This window comes from Schistocerca nitens, chromosome 11 (assembly GCF_023898315.1).
Source record: "Schistocerca nitens isolate TAMUIC-IGC-003100 chromosome 11, iqSchNite1.1, whole genome shotgun sequence".
In the NCBI taxonomy this organism is placed as follows: Eukaryota; Metazoa; Arthropoda; class Insecta; order Orthoptera; family Acrididae; genus Schistocerca; species Schistocerca nitens.
This window is the reverse complement of record NC_064624.1, coordinates 130,149,826-130,172,442: the sequence shown is the minus strand read 5'-3', so window position 1 is coordinate 130,172,442 and position 22,617 is coordinate 130,149,826. Positions and strand designations below refer to the sequence as shown.

The following is a 22,617-nucleotide window of genomic DNA, read 5'->3' as shown; positions in this document are numbered from 1 at the left end:
CTGGGCTACGGTCCCGCACACCGTTAGGCCGTCTTCCGCTCACGCCCCAACATCGTGCAGCCCGCCTCCAGTGGTGTCGCGACAGGCGTGAATGGAGGGACGAATGGAGACGTGTCGTCTTCAGCGATGAGAGTCGCTTCTGCCTTGGTGCCAATGATGGTCGTATGCGTGTTTGGCGCCGTGCAGGTGAGCGCCACAATCAGGACTGCATACGACCGAGGCACACAGGGCCAACACCCGGCATCATTGTGTGGGGAGCGATCTCCTACACTGGCCGTACACCACTGGTGATCGTCGAGGGGACACTGAATAGTGCACGGTACATCCAAACCGTCATCGAACCCATCGTTCTACCATTCCTAGACCGGCAAGGGAACTTGCTGTTCCAACAGGACAATGCACGTCCGCATGTATCCCGTGCCACCCAACGTGCTCTAGGAGGTGTAAGTCAACTACCCTGGCCAGCAAGATCTCCGGATCTGTCCCCCATTGAGCATGTTTGGGACTGGATGAAGCGTCGTCTCACGCGGTCTGCACGTCCAGCACGAACGCTGGTCCAACTGAGGTGCCAGGTGGAAATGGCATGGCAAGCCGTTCCACAGGACTACATCCAGCATCTCTACGATCGTCTCCATGGGAGAATAGCAGCCTGCATTGCTGCGAAAGGTGGATATACACTGTACTAGTGCCGACATTGTGCATGCTCTGTTGCCTGTGTCTATGTGCCTGTGGTTCTGTCAGTGTGATCATGTGATATATCTGACCCCAGGAATGTGTCAATAAAGTTTCCCCTTCCTGGGACAATGAATTCACGGTGTTATTATTTCAATTTCCGGGAGTGTATATAGACACAAGTGAATAGTGCTAATATTAATATTACTGAAATTTTTAGTTCTAAATATGCAACTACATTTAGATGTACAATTTTTTTTACCAGTTCTGGAACAGAATCTCGTCCATGGAATAGAAGGAGTTGTCCAAAAGAAATGATTTTAAGCTAGATTTAAAACTGCTACCTGCCAGACACTTTATGTTGTTGGGTAAATGATCAAAGATTTTTGTTGCTGAATAATGTACTCCTTTTTGAGCAACTGACAGCTTCAATAACGGTTCGGAAAGGTCATTTTTCCCTCTAGTGTTGTCCATATGAACATCACTGTTCTTCGCAAACTGAGATGGATTATTTATAACGAATTTCATTAGCGAATATATGTACTCTGATGGTGCAGTTAAAATACCTAACTGCTTGAATAGGTGTCTACATGACGTCCTTGGGTGAACACCACTAATTATTCTCACTGCTCTCTTTTGTGCAATCAATAGTTTATGTCTAAGTGGTGAGTTACCCCAGAAAACTATTCCATAACACATTATTGAGTGGAAATATCCAAAGTACGTTAGGAGCCTGATCTGTTATTACCAAGACTAGCGATTATACGATGAGCGAAAGAAGCTGAACTTAATTGTTTGAGAAGCTCAGTAACATGCTTCTTCCAGTTCAAGTTGTCATCAAATTTGGATAAATCTACCCTGTTAACTGAGCCCTGTTCATATGCTACATCAATTGTGGGTGTGTCTCTATTCAGTGTACAGAAGTGGATATAGTGAGTGTTCTTCAATATTAAGGGAGAGCCATTTTCTGAGAACCACTTAATAATTCTTTGAAACACATCCTTAACAATATCTTCAGCTGCTTTTTCTGGAATAGGATTTATTATAACACTCATGTCATCTGCAAAAAGTACTAGTTATGCTTGCTGAACATTAAGTGAGAGGTCATTCAGATGAATAAGCAACAGCGGAGGACCTATAATTGAACCCTGTGGGACTCCCTTCGTGATAACTCTCCATTCACTAGAATTTACCACCCTCCCAACATTATTTGTGTTATTCAGCACGACTTTTTGCTTTCTGTTCGTTAAGTATGATTCAAACCATCTGTGTGTATAGCCTTCAATTCCATAAAACCTGAGTTTTTCTAAGTGTGTGACAGGATCCACGCAGTCAAATTCCTTGGAAAGATCACAAAAAATACCAGCTGGCGATAATTTGTTATTTAGGGCTTGTACTGTTTGATGGGTAAATGTTTAGATAGCATTGTCAGTCGAGTAACCCTTCCGGAATCCGAACTGTGACGTGCTGAGTAAATTATTTTCACTTACATGTGAGACTATTCTTGAATACATAACTTTTCGAATATTTTAGAAAATGAAGTCAGCAATGAGATTGGTCTGTAATTATTTAAGTCGCTTCTGTCCTCTTTCTTATGAAGAGGTTTGACAATTGTGTATTTCAATCTGTCTGGAAACTTTCCCTGTGCTAGTGAAGCATTACGTATATCACTAAGGACTCCACTTATTGAATTAGAACAACACTTCAAAATTCTGTTAGAGACTCCATCAACACCACATGAGCTCTTTTTTAACAGTATATTTATAATTCCCTTAATTTCAGTGGGGAGGATTTGGTGCTATTTCTAAAGGCCTAAAGTCCTGGGGAATGACATTTTTAACATTTTTTTGCTTCTCCAACTGAACCCTTTAAACCTATTTTTGCTGCTACATTCAGAAAGTGATTGTTAAAAATACTTGCAACTTGTGAATTATCACTCACAACATCATCATTTAGCTTTATTGCTATGGTATGCTGTGCACTGCGAGGCTGCCCCATCTCCCATTTGACAATGTTCCATACAGTTTTAATCTTATTATCCGCATTATTAATTTCTCTCAGAACATATAAGCTTCTCGACTTCTCAATGACTTTCTTTAAAATATTACAGTATCTTTTGTATAAAGCAAGTAACGTTGGATCCTGACTTATTCTGACCTGTCCATATATTTCATTCTTCCTCTTATGTTGTATCTTAATTCCCTTAGTAATCCATGGCTTACTTGACTTTGTAATGGCTTTTTTTGGATAACATTTCAGGAAAGCAACTCTCAACTATTGAGACAAATTTACGGTGGAATAAATTGAATTTGGCATTAGCATAATTTTCTGTGTATACTTCATCCCATTCTACCTTTTCTAGGCTGCTCTTAAAACTCTGTACCCTGTTCACCTCCCTGCCTTGTATAAACCTGCCTGAAGCCTGTAAGGTGCTATATGTGTTATTTCCATGAACTGTGCATCATGATCAGATAGCCCATTAACAACTGGGTACACATTAATTGTTTCTGCCTGAGCACTGTCTATGAAAATGTTACCGATAAGTGACCTGCTATCCTACTGCACATGAGTTGGAAAATTTACAACAAATACTAGATTGAAAGAATGAAACAAAGATTATCGATCAATTTTCCTATCCGTATCTTTTAAGAAATCTACATTAAAATCACCACAAACCAGTAACTGCTTCTTTTTGTCTGACAGGTAGCTCAATAAAGCCTCTAGTGAGAGATGCCGTCTCCGCTGTTACGGCCACGTCATGAGAAAGCAAGACAACCCAGTTGCAAAAACAGAGCTCCACATCAACCCAGGAGGAACAAGACCACCAGGAAGACCGGCAAAGAGATGGACTGACAACGTCTGGGGAGATATGCACGTTATTGGCTTAAGACCAGAAGATTTCAACGACAGGGAGAAGTGGAGAAGATGTTGCGAAACAGCAGACCCCGCAAGTCAGGATTAATGCTTGGAAAGACAGAGAATTGTTTCTGAGTGGTTTGTTTTGCACACATTTAGGAATGTCAGACTGCAACCCATCGAGTGCAGAGAAATCGATATTTGGGTGCAATGAATGAGATCCGGCAAAACATACTGAAACTTTCCAAGACTCTTGGCTTCAAACTGACAGATTTAGAGGTTGGTTGGATGCCGTTGAAGGTGACAACAGAAAGGCGCGGTGTAAACAGTATTACTTTATTGTTGCCTGCAGTAGAAGTGAACTCGAAAAACATGCTTATCGAGTTAAACACATTAAACATGCTGAAACTGTGCAAAGGAACAAAACTGTTGTTGATTGTTTTCGAAAATGTTTGATGGAAGCAAACATACAGAAAAGGCGAAGACAGCTGAACTAAGATTAGCAACTTTTTTCGCTGAGCATATTGTTGCATTTTCAACAGTGGACCAACTTGTTCTTGTGTTAAAAGAATTTTCTCTGACTTCAAAATTGCTTCAGAGCTGACTTGAGGTCGTATAAAGTGTACCAATATAGAAAAAGATGCTATTGTAAAGGTGGAAAATGATAAAACGTTTCAGTATCTAAAGAAAATTTTCTATTTTACTGAACGAGAGTACCGACATATCAGATAGCAAACATACATACGTTTTAGTGAAATGTGTGTTGCCAATTGATGGGTACGTGAAAACCCAACTACTGGTGTCGAAACCTCTGGATGCCAAAGACTGCCCGGAAGAAAATCTATTCATAGCTCTGAGGAGTGTGTCGAAAGAGAAAGATATTCCAATTACAAATGTAATTGGCATGGCTTGTGACAATGTGTCTGTAATGTTGGGAAGCTGTAATTCTGTCATAACAAGACGTAGAAATGTTGTACCAAATCTGATTGTTCTCAACTCTATGTGCCATTCATCTGCTTTAGTTACAAACAAGACATGTCAGAAGCTTCCTAGATCCTGTGAAGAGTTAATAAGGTCCGTGACAACCAACATACCTGGCAGTGCAAAGCGCTGCACTATTTTACAAGAATTTCAAGAACTTTTAGGAGTTGAACGTAAATGGTTCTTTAAATTATCGGGAACGCGATAGCTTATTTTGCATGTATGTGTTGTTCGTCTGCTGGAAAACTGTTACGTGTTTTTGCATTACTTCCAGTTAGCAACTGTTCAAGATTAACGTCTGCAGAAACAGGGCTTCGCGAATTTGAAAGTTCGTGTATTATAAGGCGTGTTTACACTTAGCTCAGAACATGTTTTTGTTTGCAACATTGATCCTTCCACATGTTGGCTATGTTGTTCGTTGTTTGTGTATTCAGTGATTACATATTGTCTCTAAAGTATATTTTGGTTTACTTCGACACTTTTAACGTTCTTTTCCAATTGAGGAAAATATTAATTCACAAGTTTTCAGGAGATTCTTTGGGTTTGTTTATAAAACATTGGTCAGAACTTTCAAAACCCTGGCGTTCTCACTGAAATAAACAAGATTAATAAACTACCATCATACCATTATCTCCTATTAGAACCAGAATATCTTGGTCCCAAATGTGAACGGTTATTACAAACTCGCTAGGAAATGTGGAAAGGGAATTCATAAACTAAGACTTAAATGCACTGATTTCTATATCGCAGCAATCGAATAAATGAAGGATCTGCCTAAACACGATGAATTTCTTGGAGACTTAAAATGCGTAGAGTCAAATATTGCATTAACAGCTGACAGAAGGTACCAGATTTGTATCACGAATCGCATCGAAGTTTGGTGGATCTGATGTAATTACCTTTGCAGCTGAATGGAGAAGTCTACCGTTTGTGGCTGAAATAGGAAGAAGGAACTTTCAGAAATGGATTTGGATCGTATACAGAGTGAAATCTCAAACTTGAAAGGTTTCAGGTATCAGTGGTTCAGAATATCAGTAAACTTGCTGAGATGGTTCTTTCACTTCCACATTTTAATGCTGAATCCGAAAGAAGATTTTCTATTGCAAATGATGTAAAAAAGAGAAAATGAAACAGAATTCGAGGTGAGAAATGAAATTCATATGTTTTGTTAGATGTTTATTTCAAGTAAACGGAATAGATTTCACAACTTATTATGTGGAACAAAAACAACTCATGCTTCACAATAAGAAAAACTTATATTAAGTGAAAGTTTAACTGTGCGATGGAGACTGAAAGAGGGAGGAGTACGTGTATATCTCTTCAAAAGGAAGGCTGTATTTTCTGAAAGGATAAGCAAGCACTTCAATAATGTAAGTCCTGATTTTACATTATATGATGTAGTATTGCGAGGGTGCTGTTATATATTGTAGTTGCATTTTAAACTCTACTACTAGTTTATCGTGCTGCATGTGGAATCGTAAGCCATTATTTCTTTTCTTATACCTATTGTCTCTCTCTCTCTCTCACTCACTTTTCCTAGGCATCGTGTGTTTTTCTTTACCATGGGACACTTTTTAGAGAAAAGGGACATTTTGAGTAACTGGTTGGGACTTTGAGCTTCAGAGGATGGCATCACTGGTAGTTATTCGTAAAAAAGCAGAAGAGACGACAGTCTTCACTTTTAATCGATGTTCCGTGGTTGAAATTTTTTTAAAAGTGTATTGTGTGGAGTACATTTAGAAAATCAAGATGTGAGTGATATAATAATTGTCTCTTGACCGTTGACTCCGCTTATCTTTTTTTTTTTTATTAAACGTAGTTAAGTTTAATATTTGCGTGATAATATGAGTGAGCAAAATGTAAAAGTGCGGCATGAAAATACTCTGCGGTTAACAAGTCGAGTTACAGGCGAAAGAAAAATCGTATGTATTCGTGGTTGTCATGCAGCGGATGCTGCCTTAATACGGTAAGACGTTTAAGACTTATGACGTACCATGGCTGGAACAGCTAGTTGAGTATCCCAGTTGTGAATAACGTTGTTTGGGATTTACCAGTGTTATTAAAATGATTCACAAAACTGCGTTGTTTGATGTACTTGGGAGTCATAATATGAAATTCAGTAACAGAATTGGAAATACAGAAGCGTCCGATCTTACCCGTCGGCTTTGACCCATGACGTCACAAATACCGCGGAAACGACCATAAACAACAATTCCAATATGGCGGATATAAAAACATCGAATACGTATTGTAAACGCTGAAATACACAAGTTTCACAAAAAGCCTAATGACTGTAACGGGACAAGCGTGGGAAATTCGGGGTTTTTGGGTGGGGAGAAACTAAATATGTCGTTATGCGGTGGGGGGAGTCTGCAGTGCCCCCCCATCCCCCCACAGGCTTCATTAGTGTCAAATCAATATTTTCGAATCATAGGCGGCCGCGGCCGCATTCCAAAAAAAAACTCCCAACCTAACCTCAAGTGGGCTACGCTACAGATCAATATGTTCATCAAATTGCTTCATATTACGTATACATGTTCTTTAAACAAGAGTACATCAAACCATGTATTAGGTTTTCCGCGCCGTAATGACGTCACACACCACAACAAGCTTACGTCACGGGTCAAAGCCGACGAGTAAGATCGGACCTTTCTGTTGAAGTTCATGTAAGTTTAGTATGACTTGTATAACCGCAGTTTTGTTTCTGTAGATAGCTTCTTATGCGCGAATGTTACTTAGTACTGTGCTCAGGAAAGTATGAGTCTATATAGTGCACGACGTGGGTGATGAGTGTGCTCCCTGTCGCCACACGTTGTGTAGTTGGCATCTGTGATGCTCTTTTTGTTTAGGTAGTTCGCGTGTCTTGTTTATGATATTGCTCGAAGTTGTGATTGTGGAGGCTTAAGTCGTGTTAGTGCGCAGAACTATGTAAGTGTAGTAGAGATGATGCGCATCCGCCTTTACCATAACTTCACTTGTAATGTTTTTTGTTTAATCTAAATTCAGTTGACTCGACTCTTAATTCTACCGTAGCCAGAGTTCTGGAGTCAACAGAAGCGTCCGATTCCACCCGTCTGCTTCAACCCGTGACGTGTGGATGTTGTGGTTAGATTAGTTTTTCGTTCCATAGATACGTGCTGAGGGGATCCTCGTAGATGTGGAACATGTCGAATTTTTTAAGCTGAAATAACAATACTAATAGTATGAGTATATACAATACATCATTTGTTTTTATTAAAAAATCGACAGTGAAGTAGGATTTGGCCACTAGTAAGTCTTTCAGGCTGCTTTTAAAATGATCTTTATTTGTAACTAATTTTTTTATGTTTGCTAGTATGTTATTGAAGATGAGTGTTCCTGAGTAGTGGACCCCTTTTTGACCTAAAGTGGTTTTAAGTCCTTGTGCAGATCATTTTTGTTCCTGGTATTGTATGTATGAACTGAGCTGTTTGTTGGAAATTAGAGATATATTATTTAGGACAAATTTCATTGAGGAGTATATAAACTGAGAGGCAGTACCAAGTATACCCAGTTCTTTGAAGAGGTTTCTGCAGGACGTCCGTGAATTTACTCCACAAATAATGTGTATTACACGTTTTTGGACTATTAAAACTTTTGTTTGACTTGAAGAGTTAACCCAAAATATTATACCATATGACATAATGGAATGAAAGTAGGCAAAGTATGCAAGTTTTTTCATTTTTATGTCGCCTGTGTCTGCTAACACTCGAATCGCATATACAGATTTGTTAAGACGTTTCTGCAGTTCTGTGGTGTGCTCCTCTCAACTGGGCGCTGATGACCTCGATGTTGAGCGCCCATAAACCCCAACACACACACACACACTCCTCCCAACTGAATTTATTATAAAGTTGTAATCCCAGGAATTTAAGACTGTTGTTGTTGTTGTGTGTGTGTGTGTGTGTGTGTGTGTGTGTGTGTGTGTGTGTGTATTGGGTTCATTTGAGCTTTGGTGTTGGAAAAGCGGAGTTGTTGGCAATGTTCATGACCTAAGGATTGAAATTGATAAAGTGAAGTAGCGCCATGTTGCGGGCGGAGATGGGAGAGGATATGTTGTCCTCGATTAAGTTCCTGCAGGTGTTTGGATTAATAGCGGAAATTGTGAAGTGTGGCGTTTTGCCGAGGGGATATGCGGTTGGTGAAAGTTCCGGCGTCTCGGACCACGGACGTGTACATGTGTCGGTGTCAGAAGGACAGTGTTTGGAGCTCCATTAGACGCGGTACCTGGTTCAAGAAATCCAGACCGGCTGTGAGAGATTGTTTTTATGACTTACTATTTTTGTTATAGGTCCTCTATTAGTTTTTATGTGTATGCGACTGTAATGAGTGAGAGGACAGTGTTAGATTGGTTTTCTTTTTTGTAAGATTGGTTTTCTTTTTGTGGGGGAGTGTGTTCTGAGTATGTCAGTCTAAAAGTAAGTTCGGTGAGCCGGGGTTAGTGTTTGAAATAGACAAGTCACAGTTTGGGAAGAGGGAAGTATGGGAGAGGTACGTCTCTGGTTGGTTTGTGGGTGTGGGGAGGCTGTTACTTTGTGGGGTGGGTATGCCGATTATTATTTCAGGCTTTTGGAGGGGCGCACTAAGAGGGACTTGAAGGGTTAATTGAAGAGTATATTGAGGAGGGGAGTACTGTAGTTTCAGATGCTTTTTCGTTATACAGGGGTTTGCAGAAGAGGGTTTTGATCATTTAGTTGTAAACCGTAGTTTAGAGTTTAAAAATTGTGGAACTAGTGCATGTGCTAATGCAGTGGAGGTTTTTTTTTTGGGGGGGGGGGGTTCAATCAGTTATAAGGGAGGGAAGATGGCTCTTCTAACCCACCATCTCATTTAGATGAGTATTGGTGTTGGAAGTGTGACCCTGGGCATTATTGTATTTTTTGTGTTTTTCTGAGGGCAGTGGGTAAGATGTACAGGCTGAGGGTGGGTGGTTGAGGACGTTTGGTATTTGGGGGCGGATTGTGGGAAATGGTTGTGGATTTAGGTGGGTTGTGGGTGGGGAGGGGGATTGTTTTATGATTATTTTGGAGAGGACCTTTTTTGTTATTGTTTTCGAGTTGTAATGCGTGATTGGGTTTAGTTTATTTTGTGGTTTTTATTTGTTGCTGATTTTTTATTGGTGTGAGGTGTTTGTGGGGAGGGGGGGGGGGGGGGGGCTTGGGGTTGCAGCATGTGGTCATTAGAGTAAATGTTAAATGTTCACATATAGAGCACATTAGAAGCCAACATTCTGCGAGCTAAAGATTGTCGAGGCAATAAACTTTTGTACTACTGTACATTGTACCAAGCAGTTGTTAGCAGAAGTAAAATGTTGAGGAAATATGTTACGCTCTACAGGAAGCAATACATTTTTATACATGATACTAAGGATTTAGCTTATAGTTGTTAGTATGTAGGTAACAAATTATTCAATAAAATACCACTATTTGTCTAATGATTTACGAAGCATGCTTATAAACATAATGTGATTGGCTCATGCCTGCCCATTCTGCAATGTGAAGGGAAAATGATTAAATGTAATTACAGTACTTAACCTACTCTCCTTTTACACAGGGTAATGTAACATTTATTGAATTATCTATTGGTGTAATGGCACCATTTGCCCTAATGACTCAGTAATAAAATTATTACTGTTAAATTATTCTTCAGGTATGTCACATGGGGCACTTACCTAAACAAACTTTGTTCTAGGCTAGAGTTTGAAGCAAGCTATCGAATTGTTCACCATTCCGCCGCTTTACAGAACCACCCACTGTAACTGTTTTGAACCCATAGTTGCTTGCACCATTCTCCCAGAGGTCAACTAGGGGATGTATTTGGGGGAGGAGTGAAACAGTCTGTCAGAACTAGTCATACAGCAGTAAGTAAAAACTGTCGGATGTTTGCTTCGCGACTGCCTAATAACTCTCGTGTTTTTTATTGCATGCTGTATCTAATTTGTTCACTTGCATTATAAAAATAAAATCTTTAATCAGTGCCTACTATATTGGTTACACAATTACCTTTTGCATTGGTAGCTTGCTAGTTACTTCGATGTTATACATGATGTATTCAAATTGTGATATGGATTATGTCAGCTGAACAGCAGACTGCATGGCAGAAGTCCAGTGACACTGTACCTGTCTCTTACTTTGCATGCTGCAGTTCATATTTGTGCAATGAATGATGGACAGTGAACATGAAAAACAGTGATTGGAACTGTCGCATTCCAACCAAACCTCAGCCTCGGGCTTCGCCACAGGTCAGTTTGTCATCACATCTAGTTTCCTTCCTGCTGTTCACACTGAAAACACAGTTGTTCAGTTACAATCACTCATTTCACAGTTGCTGATTGCATCGTGCAACAGAAGAGCCAGGACACTAACTACATTTAGCCTCTTGCATAGATAATTTAAAACATGTATGAAGTACTGCAAGTTATACTTTCCTTCTACTGTTGTAGTTGTGAATATTGCTGTCACTTTCAGAATGAAGTGAATTTTTACAGACTTAATCAGTGAATGAACGCAATTTGAGCCTTTGGTTGACGTCCCTAATTGCTTAGAGATGTCCACAACATAAAATATTCTCCCCCAGAACATTAGCGAATGAATGACTGTACCCCAGAGTTGGCCAGTTTTGACATTTTGTCAATATTTGAAACCAAGAACTTGGAGATTTCTACCTGATTTATTATATTCTGTTGGCACACTAACATTAATAGGCGATGAACTTTGTTTGCAATGCCAAACTGGATAATTTATGTTTCTCAAAGTTTGCAGCAGGTACATTTGTCTAACACCGCGTGTATCGTATGGTTTGAATTGATTGCTTATTTTGTTTTGATCTGATAAGTGCCGTTCTCTTTGTTATGGGTGTTTACGTCACTCGAAGCTGAAAATGTATTATTGTACTGTGTCGTGCATTGTTTGTCGGTTTCTGATAATGAGTGTTTACGACCTGTTGCCGCTTGTGGCATGGCTTGTTTTCATGCACGCTACCGCGGCTTACAATTAAAAAGATAGAGGAATTGTCTCATGAGTGAAACAATGGCAAGAGACTGCTATTTGTTGTTACTTATACTGCTGCTTTCTTTGATAACGACTGACAAGAACCAAATAATACATGATGTTCTGAAGGAGAGTTTGGCAAAAATTTTTCTCTGTTTGAAAATCTTTGCAGATGCCTCTTTAGTACATTACATTCTGCACAGAAATGAATCATCTTAGATTTAAAAAATCTAGTCAGTTGCCGTGCTTCATTTCTTACTGAATCACTATTCAGCATAAGAAGAATATGAATATAAATATGACATGATATGTATATTCTTCCGCGTTTGCTGTTGTCTCACTCTAGTTTCGTAGTTTATTAGGCAGACAGGATTTAAATGAGATAGCAGCAAACACTAAAGAATACATGGCATAATGTTTACATTCTTCTACCTTTTCTTTTAATTTATTTACTGATGCAGAGGTTTTGGCATCAGTATTTATCTTTGTGCCCGCAAATCATGCCTGTGTAGCGCTACGTATATTCGACAGCAGAAGTTAGTTGTGGCGGCAGCTACCAACAATCTTCAGAACTTCCGCTTACTTTGAACCTGATTCTAAGCCGCAGGTGGTTTTTTGGATTACAAAAACTGGAAAAAAGTGTGGCTTAGATTTGAGTAAATACGGTAATTCTTTCTCCGTTGCTGTATAATTCAGCTCATGTTTGCCTAGGCTGGGACTAGCAAAAGCAATGGTTTTATTTTCTCCCTCTTCTGGGTCCCATTCCCCTTGCAATAATTCTGCTGCTATGCCATATTGTGATGCATCTGATGTGATGCCAAATGGTTCACGAAGACTTGGATGGTTCAATATAGGAGCATTGACTAGGGTATCCTTTACTTCCTGGAATGCTTTTTCTGCATTTTCATCCCATAATCGTTTTGCCTTTTGCTTTAATAGCGATAGTAGATGTGGATTACTATGACTTGTCCTTGTATATACCGTCTATAAAATCCCACTAATCCTAAAAAGGAACGTAGCTATTTCACATTCTGTGGATGTGGACAGTCTTTAATCGCTTTAATGCGTTATGGATCTGGTTTAATTCCTCTTATTCCTATGAAATGTCCCAAGAATTTTAGTTCCTCTCGCCCAAAATGTGATGTAGCGAGCTTAGTAGTTATTCCCTTGGTATAGAATTTCTCTATTGCTCTTGCAAGTAAATCACAATGTTCCTCCCAGGTTTCTGAAACAATCAGTATATCTTCTACATAAATCAATAGCTCTTGTAACAACTTTCTCCCCAATGCTTGATATAATGCTCTTATAAACACTGATGCTGATATGTTTAACCCAAATGGCAAAACTTTAAACTGGTAGACTTTCCGTCATATAGGAATGCAGTATAAGGTCTAGATTCTTTAGCTAATTTCACCTGCCAGTACTCATCCGTCAGATCCACAGGACTAAAATAATTTGCTTTTGTAAAACAAGCAAGTAGTTTGTTTATGCATATGGGACAATCTCTCTCCAGTTCAATGTGACGATTCCAGGTTCTCGCGTCTAGTAAAAGGCGCACACCTCCTGTTGCCTTTCTGACAACTAACAGTGGATTGTTGTATATGCTTGTGCTTCTTTCTATAACATTATTATCTAACATTTTATGTATTTCTTCCTGTACTCCCTGTTTTATGTTGATAGGTACAGGGTAAGGTCTACAGAAAAAAAAGGTTCCTTGCTTTTTATTTTAAAACTACACACATAATCTCCTATATTCCCTGGTTTGTCTGAAAATACATCTGAATACCTGCATAATATTCCATATAGCTCTTCCTTTTGAGTAAGGGTTAACAACATTTCAGATTTGTAAGCCTTAGCATACAAATCAGCTTTATTTGCAATTTGTTGTAGATTACTTACATCCTTTTCCATTGAACTCGTATTCGCTATTAACCATAAATTATTACTCCCGTTTAGTCCTTGACATCGATCTGTCTTACACAAGATCTCTTTATTAGGCTATAGTTATCTAGATTGCACTTAAAGGAACCACTCTGAAAGTCTAATACCATTGCACATTTCATTAACCAATCTACTACTAGTAATACTTGTGTATTTATTTTAGGGACTATTAACATGGGTTGTTCAAACAAAAGTTGATCTATTTAAAATGTAATCCTTGTTTCCCATTTCACTACATTGCTCTTAGTACCTGTAATACCTACAATATTTACTCCCATAACAGGTAACTTAAGGAATTCCTTTATTCTTCCACTAAATAGCCATTTCTCCAAAATTGATACTTCGCTTCCTGAATCAATGTAAATTTCCACTCCTTTATTTCCTATTCTTCCGATTACAACAGGTTTGCGTTGCACTTTTTCTAAATTTTCCTCTTCAGCTAATAACCAATTGTTAATAGGTGATATTTTACTATACACGATTATTTATATATATATATCTAAAAAGAAAGATGATGAGACTTACCAAACAAAAGCGCTGGCAGGTCGATAGACACACAAACAAACACAAATATACACACAAAATTCTAGCTTTCGCAACCAATGGTTGCTTCATCAGGAAAGAGGGAAGGAGAGGGAAAGATGAAAGGATGCGGGTTTTAAGGGAGAGGGTAAGGAGTCATTCCAATCCCGGGAGCGGAAAGACTTACCTTAGGCGGAAAAAAGGACAGGTATACACTCGCACACACACCCATATCCAACCACACATACACAGACACAAGCAGACATTTGTAAAGGCAAAGAGATTCGGCAGAGATGTCAGTCGAGGCAGAAGTACAGAGGCAAAGATGTTGTTGACGGACAGGTGAGGTATGAGCAGCGGCAACTTGAAATTAGCAGAGGTTGAGGCCTGGCGGATAACGAGAAGAGAGGATATCCCTTCAGTATATCCTCTCTTCTCGTTATCCGCCAGGCCTCAACCTCTGCTAATTTCAAGTTGCCGCTGCTCATACCTCAACTGTCCGTCAACAACATCTTTGCCTCTGTACTTCTGCCTCGACTGACATCTCTGCCGAATCTCTTTGCCTTTACAAATGTCTGCTTGTGTCTGTGTATGTGTGGTTGGATATGGGTGTGTGTGCGAGTGTATACCTGTCCTTTTTTCCGCCTAAGGTAAGTCTTTCCGCTCCCGGGATTGGAATGACTCCTTACCCTCTCCCTTAAAACCCGCATCCTTTCATCTTTCCCTCTCCTTCCCTCTTTCCTGATGAAGCAACCATTGGTTGCGAAAGCTAGAATTTTGTGTGTATATTTGTGTTTGTTTGTGTGTCTATCGACCTGCCAGCGCTTTTGTTTGGTAAGTCTCATCATCTTTCTTTTTAGATATATTTTTTCCACGTGGAATGTTTCCCTCTGTTATATTCATATTTATATATATATATATATATATATATATATATATATATATATATATATATATATATATACACACACACACACACATCTAAAAACAAAGATGATGTGACTTACCAAATGAAAGTGCTGGCAGGTCGACAGACACACAAACAAACACAAACATACACACAAAATTCAAGCTTTCGCAACAAACTGTTGCCTCATCAGGAAAGAGGGAAGGAGAGGGAAAGACGAAAGGATGTGGGTTTTGGGAGAGGGTAAGGAGTCATTCCAATCCCGGGAGCGGAAAGACTTACCTTAGGGGGAAAAAAGGACGGGTATACACTCGCACACACATACATATATCCATCCACACATATACAGACACAAGCAGACATATTTAAAGACGAAGAGTCTCTTTGTCTTTGTCTTTAAATATGTCTGCTTGTGTCTGTATATGTGTGGATGGATATGTGTGTGTGCGCGCGCGCGTGTATACCCGTCCTTTTTTCCCCCTAAGGTAAGTCTTTCCGCTCCCAGGATTGGAATGACTCCTTACCCTTACGGGTATACACTCGCACACACATACATATATCCATCCACACATATACAGACACAAGCAGACATATTTAAAGACAAAGAGTCTCTTTGTCTTTGTCTTTAAATATGTCTGCTTGTGTCTGTATATGTGTGGATGGATATGTGTGTGTGCGCGCGCGCGTGTATACCCGTCCTTTTTTCCCCCTAAGGTAAGTCTTTCCGCTCCCGGGATTGGAATGACTCCTTACCCTCTCCCAAAACCCACATCCTTTCGTCTTTCCCTCTCCTTCCCTCTTTCCTGATGAGGCAACAATTTGTTGCGAAAGCTTGAATTTTGTGTGTATGTTTGTGTTTGTTTGTGTGTCTGTCGACCTGCCAGCACTTTCATTTGGTAAGTCACATCATCTTTGTTTTTAGATACATTTTTCCTATGTGGAATGTTTCCCTCTATTATAACTATATATATAAACGGCCAGAATCCAGGATGCAGCAGAACAATTGTTCTGCTGCATCCCGGATTCTGGCCGTTGACGTAAGATTTTTCTCGTTTTCCGTCACTATGACCGGGTACTGATTGGAACTTACTTCAACAATGCGCTGTTTATCCCCGTGTTATTTTGTTGCATAATTGTTGGCTTTGAGGTGTAAACACCTGCGAATTGATGTTATCAATCTGAATTCTTCCCCCTCTAGGGTTATTGTGATTTAAACCATTATCCCTGCTGTGAACTGTTTCATTACTGCTTACTCTACAATAATTAGGTTCCTTCGCCTGCGGTAAGGAATTAGGAAAGGATATGTTATTTGTATTCCCCATATTTCGCTCATTCACTGAATAATTTTCATTTCTTTCAGTATTGAGTGTGTGTAAAACTTCAATAAACATTAATAACTCATTCACGATTTTCCACCCTCTGTACAATATTCCTTGTCGAATGTGGTATGGTAAACATCTAATGAGTACTTTCAGTAAGTGCATTTCATCTGTTGGATCATCTAAGTATTTAGATTTTGTCAAATGCCATTCCAAATACTTTTAATATGTGCCCCATGAATTATTGTATGGAGTAGGGTCTAATAACTTTAAGATTTGTTTTTCCTGAGTACTTGAAGACCAGTGCTTTCTCTCAAAGCTTTTGAGACACAAATTCTTCTGCATGAGCATTTCCCCATTCCACTGCTTCTCCCAATACGTATCCTTATGCGAAATCTATTTTCTTTAAGTCATCCCAATTTTTGGGCAAAGATCTGGCAAACACTAGTAAAAAATAAATTGGGTGTACATCACTGTCTGGTTTGTACTTTGGAAATTGCTTTGCTAATTTAAACCCATTACCTATAGATAAACCCTCTATTACATCTACTCCTGTCATAGATTCTTTTTTACAATTTTTTAATTTCTTTTTATTATTGTCTATTGCTTTCCATATTCTATCAAGTTCTTGTTTACTGTTAATTATACCTTCCCCAGAAGTGATGTTGCCATTATTTATTTCTGTTTTGTCTTCTTTTTCTATGAATAACTGTAGGCCTAAACGTTTCTCCAAATGTTGTATAGCACAGGTGTCCCTGCTACAACATTTTCCTGTATGGACTTGATACGCTTATTTGTGTCTGGAATACTAGCTCATACCACTTGGAATCGGGAATTCACATTATCTACATAGCCTGTCCACTGTCGGGTTGTTGATCTATGTACACTTTCCTGTAAATGATCTGTTAACGCTTTTTTAGCTACTTGTTGCACCTCTATTGGCACTGATTCTCATAATTCATTTACTCTAGAATTTATTTCCGTGATTTTAATGTTTTGATTATTAACTTGTGCATTAAAGTTAGTTTTGGTTGAGTATGTCATCGATTGATTCAGTAACTTGTTCCGTAATGGACTAAATTAATTCTACTTGTTCCGCTCTCCATCCTACCCAGTATTTCTCTGCTTGTTTTTTAATCATACCTTTTAGTATTGCCTTATCCTTCTCTGCTTGTTCTTCAATTATGCCTTCCAGTATCGCTTTATCCTTCTCTGCTTGTTTTTTATTTATGCCTTCCAGTATCGATCTTAACTCCTCGTTTTGCATTGCCGTATTTCTTGTGATTGGCATGCACTTTCTATTACTAATCGACAGTATTAATATTAAATCCTACACTCACAGAAATGTCTCAACTTTTTTTTTTTTTTTTAATGTTCACGGCTCACCCTTCTGCGGAACTGTGAACTGCGTGCTTGTTGTAGAACAGCCGAAGCCAGTGCTGAAGTTGAAGCCGACGTCTGCTCTTGCTGCCACTGTCTTCTTTTTTTTTCTGTTTCCGGTATCCAGCAGTAAATTGTAGTTTCCATTCATTATGATTTACTAGTCAGACAGTTCTTTCAAAAGAAGCTCTTAGTTATAATTCTTTCAGATTCCTTGTTTCGTGTGAGGTAAGGCACTTGTTGATCGCTGGTTGCCAGGGGCAACTTCTGTCTTCTATTCTTTGGAGTCGTAATTCTGATTCCGATCAATTTTCTGCACTTACTTGCTGGTGCATTATCTATTCGCCTTTTCCACAGTTGCCATATGGGGTGTATTTTCCCTTTCCTCCTGCTGATGTGTATTTTGTAGTGTTTGTGGTGGATCTTACACCAGCACTATCAGGATGTTGCGTCCCTGGCCGATACAGCAGGGCAATATTTTACCGACCCTGATACGCTGCTAGATGAAAGTAGTATTACCTTCATCATCTCTTCTCAGAGTAGTTGTTTGGTGGTCCGAATCCTTCGGTGCCACCTCCTTGTCGATCCAACTGTGGTGAAGATTCCTGGAATGCTTTTGCAAGTTCTCTCTACTGCACTACTAAATATATAGCCACACTTCTCACAAACGGGTACATTGTGCCCAACATTTTCATTATTACTTTTAACGACACAACAAACAATTGCTACGGTAATACCATTCTCTTGAGTACATTCAAAAAGTCCGTATATGCGTACTTTGGGACCTGAGAGAGCAAACCAGATAAACAACTACTGCTGTTAAATTGTTCATTACGCCCTTGTTGGAGCGTCATTTACTCCACGGTTCTCGGATTGAGACACTTGGTGCACTAAGGCACAAACGACTCCTGTATGACCAGTGGTTGTAATACCATTTTTACTGGTCCCCTTCTCGCTAGCTCCACGGCTGCTCTACATTCACTGCATACAAGATAGGACAGCACACAGTTTCCCTTTCTCACTACATTTGTTCTTATTCAACTTACTCACGGGCACCTCTTGTCGACAGCTTTCCAATGGTGTGTTGGGATGTTTATAAATAACCTGAAACACTACACTAACCAACCTTGGAAATCATGACACAATCAGCATAAACAGCACAGTTTACGCCAGTTGTTATGACAACCACAGATAACATTTAATAATGGACCGCTTACATTCTTTGCATCGTAAACTCGTGACACTATTTCTAAAAGCCACAAATTGGAATTGCAGACTAGAATTAATGTGATCATGAAAATAAAGCAAGAGCATGATTGAGGTCTTTGTTTGAAACCCGAGGAGCAGTCAAGCTTTCATTGCATTTTGTACATGTATAGATGATAGGGTGTTGCAGTTTGTATTACTTGAACAGTGAATTGTTTTATATATCTCCTCATAGATGGGCAGATCACATAACTAATGTGGAGGTATTAAATAGAATTGGGGAGAAGAGAAGTTTGTGGCCCAACTTGACTAGAAGGAGGGATCGGTTGGTAGGACATGTTCTGAGGCATCAAGAGATAACCAATTTAGTATTGGAGGGCAGCGTGGAGGGTAAAAATCGTAGAGGGAGACAAAGAGATGAATACACTAAGCAGATTCAGAAGGATGTAGGTTGCAGTAGGTACTAGCAGATGAAGCTTGCACAGGATAGGGTCGCATGGAGAGCTGCATCAAACCAGTCTCAGGACTGAAAACAACAACAACATCTCATCATGTCCATTTGCAATCCATTTGGTTTGCGTACAGGAGACATGTCAAAAATTTATAACACAGTTACAATAATTTTTACATTAATAAATAACAGCACTACAGTAAATAACAACACTGTAAGCATAGCTCTTGGAATGTGTAACATATTGTATCCAGCTCAAATTTCTAGTTTGTCCTGCATGAATTCATCCACTGAGTAATAACACTTCAGTGTCAGTACCTCGTATAGCTTTCTTTTAAGTGAACCTAAATTAATCTGCAGCAACTTGGTCCCTTTTAATTTATTACAAATTTTCATTTCCATGTATTGAGGTCCCTGGGCATACATTCTGAGGCGGTGGGTGGGGAGCATAAAATTTTCTTTGTTTCTAGTATCCTGTGAATATACAAAAAGGTTTCCCCTCAAATAATTGATGTCTGGTGTAAAAAAAAAAAGAAAAAAATACAGGGTGTTCAAAAAGACTCTCCGCAGTGCTGTATGATTGTTAGCTGCGCGTGTCGTATGCCGCAGTGAGTATACCGAAATGAAACACAGTGAAATTGAATATACATTTTTACATACAAATTTTCACATTAAATGTTGTAAGTGTCCCCCCCCCCCACCTGGTTGTTGAATATGCAATTCAATTCGTCTAATCATGTTTCCAAACATAAGGTGTAACATTTCTTCTGCAACAGAAGCAGTGAAAGTGGATATTGCAGTTTTCAATTCATCGATGGATTTTGGACGGTTTTTATAGACAGGCAGCTTTCGCTGCACCCCAGAAGAAAGTCAGGTGGTGTTAGGTCAGACAATCGTGTGAGGCCAAGGTCCCTGTGAAATTACGCGATCACCAAAAACATCAGCAAGCAGTGACACTGAAGCGCAAGCTGATGCGCGGTTGCACCATCTTGTTGAAAATAACCGTTCAGTATTCCACTTAACACGAGTTCTCCTATGAATGGGTACAGAATATCACTGCAGTATCGTTCTGCGTTTATTGTTTTGTTGAAAAACATGGGACCCACAAGCTGACATCTAGAAATTGCAATCCAACTCTTTTTTTTTTTTTTTTTCACAGAATGAAGTGGTTCCTCATGAATACACAATGAATTTGCAGTACTCCACATACGAGAATTTTGGGAGTTCATGGACCCGGATAAATGAAACCACGCCTCGTCAGTGAAAAATGTTTCATTAAGAATATCCCTTCCATTCTGTCGAACAAAATTTTTTGAACCATTGACAATAATGCAGTCTCTTGCCATGATCAGTATTTTTCATTTCTTACAGCTGTGTGGGCTATTCAGACTCTTAACTCGATTTCCTGGGCAAGTTTTCTTACTGACTTGTTTGGACTCCTGGACATTTTATCAGAAATATCGAGTAGTTTATCCTCAGACAAAACGCTAGGATGACCACTTCTCAGTGCATCTGTCACTGAACCCGTACTTCGAAATTTGTTAATCAAATCTCGCACAGTATTGTGATGTGGGAGTGTTGTCTCTGGGAAAACTGAATTAAATGTTTGACGAAATGAAGCTGTGTATTTACTGCCAGCTTTGAACACTTGTTCAACTAAAAACACACGTTCTTAAATGGTTAGCATTTTAACAGTGACTAAAAGGAAACAAACATACAAACAAAGGAGCTAAACTTAAATGTTCATTTCAACACGTAACGACACACATCAATGATACTGCTGACACTGGCTGAGATAAACGAAATGGTGGAATGTTGGGAGAGTCCATATGTCTTGATGATGGAGTAATGAGCAGATTGAAAACCATGAGCAGAATAGACGTAAAAACTGGGGAACACGTGAAAAGTGGGCAGGCAACATGTTGCTGGAGCTGAAAAAGCTGAAGAAGTGTGACAAAGCGGGCCAGAATAAAAAAAGAAAGAAAACTAAAGAAGATAGAAAAGGATGGCCAGAATCAACAAGATTTTAGACCTGGAATGTTTTGACTTGTTATCATTGAGTAGATCTACATCTACATGGATACTCTACAAATGACATTTAAGTGCCTGGCAGATTAACAATTCTGTTATTCCAATCTCGTATAGCGTGCGGAAAAAACAAACACCTATATCTTTCCATACGAGCTCTGATTTCCCTTATTTTATTGCGGTGATTGTTTCTCCCTGTGTAGGTCGGTACCAACAAAATACTTTCACATTCGGAAAAGAAAGTTGGTAATTGGAATTTTGTGAGAAGATTCCATCGCAATGAAAACCACCTTTCTTTTAATGCTGTCCAGCCCAAATCCTGTATCATTTCAGTAACTCTCTCTCCCATATTTCACGATAATACAAAACATGCTGCCCTTCCTTGAACTATTTCAATGTACTCTATCAGTCCTATATGGTAAGGATCCTCTCCTTAGTAGATCTGTGACATTTTCTAAGTGTCCCACCAATAAAATGCAGCCTTGAGTTAGCCTTCTCCACAACATTTTCTTTGTGTTCCTTCCAATTCAACTTGTTAGTAATTGTAATTCCTAGGTATTTAGTTGAATTTAAGGCCTTTAGATTTGATGATTTATCGTGTATCTGAAGTTTAACGAATTCCTTTTAGCACTCATGTGAATGACCTCACACTTTTCGTTATTTATGGTCAACTGCCAATTTTTGCAGCATTCAGATGTCTTTTCTAGATCATTTTGCAATTTGTTTTGCTCTTCTGATGACTTTATTAGTCGATAAATGACAGCGTCATCTGCAAACAACCGAAGACGGCTGCTCAGATTGTCTCCAGAATCATTAATATAGATGGAACAGCAAAGGGCCTACAATACTACCTTGGGGAATGCCAGAAATCACTTACGTTTTACTCGATGACTTTCCGTCAGTTACCATGAACTGTAACCTCTCTGACAGGAAATCACAAATCCAGACACATAACTGAGACGATATTCCATAAGCACACAATTTCACTATAAGCTGCTTGTGTGATACAATGTCAAAAGCATTCTGGAAATACAGAAATACGGAATTGATCTGCAATCCCTTGTCAATAGCACTGAACACTTCGTGTGAGTAAAGACTAGTTGTTTCACAAGAACGATGTTTTCTAAAGCGATGTTGACTGTGTGTCAATAGACTGTTTTCTTTGAGATAATTCATAGTGTTTGAACACAGTATATGTTCTAGAATCCTGCTGCTTATCATGTTAATGATATGCCCCTGTAATTCAGTGGATTACTCCTACTACCTTTCTTGAATATTGTTGTGACCTGTACAACTTTCCAGTCTTTAGGTACGGATCTTAGGTCAAGTGCATGGTTGTATATGATT

At 39.1% G+C, this 22,617-nt stretch overlaps 1 long non-coding RNA gene across 12 annotated transcripts in view; it reads left to right on the top strand.

The window, feature by feature from the left end:
• LOC126213544 (uncharacterized) overlaps positions 1 to 22,617 on the top strand; it is a 518,933-nt gene that overhangs the window by 455,225 nt on the left and 41,091 nt on the right. For 3 of the 12 annotated variants that reach the window (XR_007541218.1, XR_007541219.1, XR_007541217.1), the window contains one exon: positions 10,672 to 10,768. The exons of 4 other annotated variants lie outside the window; for them this stretch is intronic. This is a non-coding gene — a long non-coding RNA (uncharacterized LOC126213544). Of the gene's footprint in view, positions 1 to 6,158; positions 6,261 to 10,218; positions 10,388 to 10,671; positions 10,769 to 22,617 lie in introns of those variants that run through there. 5 more of the 12 variants (XR_007541215.1, XR_007541220.1, XR_007541224.1 and 2 more) reach the window with 5 other exon arrangements.